General features: G+C 38.1%; 1 long non-coding RNA gene across 1 annotated transcript; it reads right to left on the reverse strand.

Annotated features, from left to right (window-relative positions):
* Positions 1 to 893: 893 nt before the first annotated feature.
* On the reverse strand, positions 894 to 2,443 carry LOC139714128 (uncharacterized). The gene is made up of 3 exons (XR_011709685.1): positions 2,309 to 2,443; positions 1,568 to 1,668; positions 894 to 1,106 (listed from the first exon to the last, which is right to left on the reverse strand). It is a non-coding gene; the product is annotated as an uncharacterized lncRNA (long non-coding RNA).
* Between the last annotated feature and the right edge of the window lie 1,058 nt (positions 2,444 to 3,501).

Genomic DNA, 3,501 nt, shown 5'->3' on the forward strand with positions numbered 1-3,501 from the left:
CTGTATCAAGTTAGTAGGCTCTGCCTGCAAAGAATATGTACACTACAAACACATTATTGTCAAATTTTTCAATTGATACTGCATCTGGTGCATATGTACATGAGTACCTCAAACGGGCAAGGCAAACTATGATTTGCAATGAATTCAAGCAACATATTAAAAGATTTCCTTGCTCGTAACTATGATGGAAATCACATTTTAACCTTACAGTGTTAAGAGGCCAGAGACGTACAATCACTGTAAGCAGCAAAACAAGAACCGTATTTAAGGATATTCTTATAACTTCAAGTTATCACACATGAGACATTAAAGCTCTAAATGAGAATTTGTTGCCTAAATTCAGCTGAGGTAAAAGGTTTCTGTCCTATCAATGGGCCAGAAGAAGTAAAACCACCGTGAATTTATTGGGATATAACGTTATCAACTTTCTTATCTTAAGAACGAGATGCTGGAAATATTCAAAGCAATTTCCAGAATTGACCTGAATATATGGGATATTTAAGTTGATCAATCTTTGTACCTTGAATGGTAACTACTCGGAATATCCTAATCTTGTGAGAGAGGTTTGGATGAAATATTGGTGCGCTCTTCGTGTTGGGCTATTCCAGCCCAAATGTGCACTACACAGCCAAAGTTGAAGCAATCCCTGCAGAAATGTTGGTGCAGGTGCAGAGAACTGTTCCTTCCACCTCCACGAGAAGGCCATCTGGTGCAAAAGGAATCCCACATATTACTAATAGCGACTTTCTGATTTTGTGACACAGCCACCTTTCTTGTACAAGAGTGGTTCCAGATTGCTACAGTCCGTTTGTCACATCTGGGATGATATCGCCCATTTTGATTTTCAGTGCACGTCGTTTACTACGTACTGCTACGACGTCATGGCTCCCTTTCCTCCAACAGGCTGGCGAGTGGTTGCACTAAGCGATGACATCACTCATGTTCTGAATATAGGTGGCAATGAAATCCTTGGCAGACGCGTTTGCGATTCAGGCCTGGGATGTACTGGAGAACATGAAAGTATGCACAATTCCTCAAAACAACGTCATTACCTCGATGTCGACAGTCAGGAGGTGAAATGGATTTGGATTTGGTCCTGCAGGTTCCTGGACAAATAGTGAGAAATGAATTTACAACAAATTTGTTAATAACAACAAACAAACTTTTCTTCACATTTTATCTAGTGCCATCAAAAGTGCAACATTCAAAAACATTATATTATCAGTTAGTTTCAAACCCCGGTTGACATTGAAAATATTACTACATGTATTATCTATGCTCAAAGTAACCATCACCTTTTATATTATTTGAGGTTGATGTGAAAAAAAGAAGAAGCAGCATAATTGCAAAACTTATCAAATTTGCTTCAATGATATCTATCAACCTTTCTTTTTTTCTTATTTTTTTTTTGGGGGGGGGGGGGGCAAATAATTAACTTACATCTCTATAAACATTTACTTTCCACAAAACATTTGGAATGTACCAAAAGCTCTTCTTATTTTGTGACAAAATATCCAATCAAATATGGACTCATTCCCTTTCAAATCATATTTCACTTTACACAAACCTGTGGTATTACAGCCAGGGTCTTCCATGATGGGTGCCCTTTTGATGAGAGTCCTTCCAGCTTCAGAGTATTGTAAGGGTGAAGAGAACCTAAGTGTGAATCTATGGACAGGAAAAAAAAGAAAACAGGAAAAAAGGGGACAGTTTACCTTATTTGAGATAAAGGAATTGGTCACTTTATCTGATTGATAATTCATAGGAATTACCATCATGTCATATACATCCTACTGTACATATACAGTGGACTCCCGTTAATAACGAAGTCCTCGGGACCGGCAGTTTTCTTTCTTTATATCGGAATTTCGTTATAACCGAACAAAGAAACAATATACATAGAGTGGATGAGATTGCAGCCCAAATTTTTACTTCGTTATAACCGGATAGCACTGTAATAGGAAAATCATTGCTTACGATACTTGCAAAGTCATTCTTTCTGCAAAGGTCTTGTAAGAATAACAGTAATTCACAGCCTGTCATGGACCGCACATACCACGTATCTTGCCACTTGTTCACTGATGCTACATCCAGCAGTCATGGGGCCATCATGTCACTGCCACACAATCAGTAGTAGCCCTACCCAAAAATGGACATGCATCTTCTGGTGTTACAAGTCACAATTTATCAAATGATATTATGACCCAGGGCTGAAGTCATGTAACTACGTGTACATCATGTAGTATTGTGCTCTGCATGGTTCTTTCCCGTTTTAACTACAGTACTTATGTGTCATTAAAAGACTTACCATTACCAAGTATGCTTGATAACGTCCTTGAAGAGTTCTTGAATAATCTTTGCTCTCCACTGACTTCCAGATGGTTAGAAGAGATGCATTCCTCTCCTTTGTCACATCCATTCACAAGTGACATGAAGTAATCCACAGCTTGGTAGTGAAACAACTGCAAAATAACAATAACAACAAAAAAAGAAATGTGTAAATGGTAGCACTAATGTGAGGTTTAGGTCTTACATCAGTTTATTGTACCGTGGTAAGTATTTATTGCCTTGTAAATTCAGAAAGGGAAAATGTTTGGGTCACACCTGCTTCCAATAAGAATAAAAGTTTGTGAAGGTAGGAATACACTGATGAATATTGCAAGTGACATCAACAATAGGTTCATAAATTTTACTGGAATGGGTAAACTGCCAAGTGTCTCGAGTATTGATGACATGATCTAAATAGCAGTAGCAACACAGCTAGACTGGGATGTTCTACACTGTCTTCTCAAAAAGGCCATCATAAATCCATAAAAAGAACATCTAAAACTACAGTGAATATTGGTAACTATACACAGCCCTGTCACTGTACAGAAGTCACAACAGGCATGCTTCCCATGACGTCTGGTTGGGCTAGGGATGGGGAGACATTATGAGTACACTCTATGATTTTTAGGTCAGTATCAGCTTTTAAGTCAATGAACTTATATTCCCTTTTACATGCCATGTTACAATTGTGTTGACTGTATCCATGGGAATGAAGGCCTATCAATGCATACGCAGAATGAAATTTCATTGAATGGAAGATCTTTACACTCTTGGCACAGTCAGCATTTGGATTTATATTTCAATTACAAATATATCATCCAGTCATCAGACTCTGTATATCTTAGAAGTTAGACTATTAATACATTGTATTAGAGATCTACCAGTCTATGTAGTTGACTAGACATCACTTAGTCTTGGTCTGCCTTGTGACCATCCGGCTTATTAATTCCGATTACAATAGAATCTATAGACCCTATTATAAAAGTTTGAACTCAATCGGCCATGGGAAAATGATAAGATAAGGTGATCAATAGACTAACTTGTTAAGACAGTGCAATTCACTTGATTCAGTGTGGTTCACTTGATTAAATCAGGGGTGGGTACAGGAATTCCGTAAAGGGGAGGGGTCTTTACAAAATCAAATGGGAGATGCAGGCCCCCCCCCCCATATTT

Source organism: Diadema antillarum, unplaced genomic scaffold (genome assembly GCF_040938485.1).
Source record: "Diadema antillarum isolate AM-2024a unplaced genomic scaffold, OU_Dant_1.0 seq00002169_RagTag, whole genome shotgun sequence".
Taxonomy (NCBI): Eukaryota; Metazoa; Echinodermata; class Echinoidea; order Diadematoida; family Diadematidae; genus Diadema; species Diadema antillarum.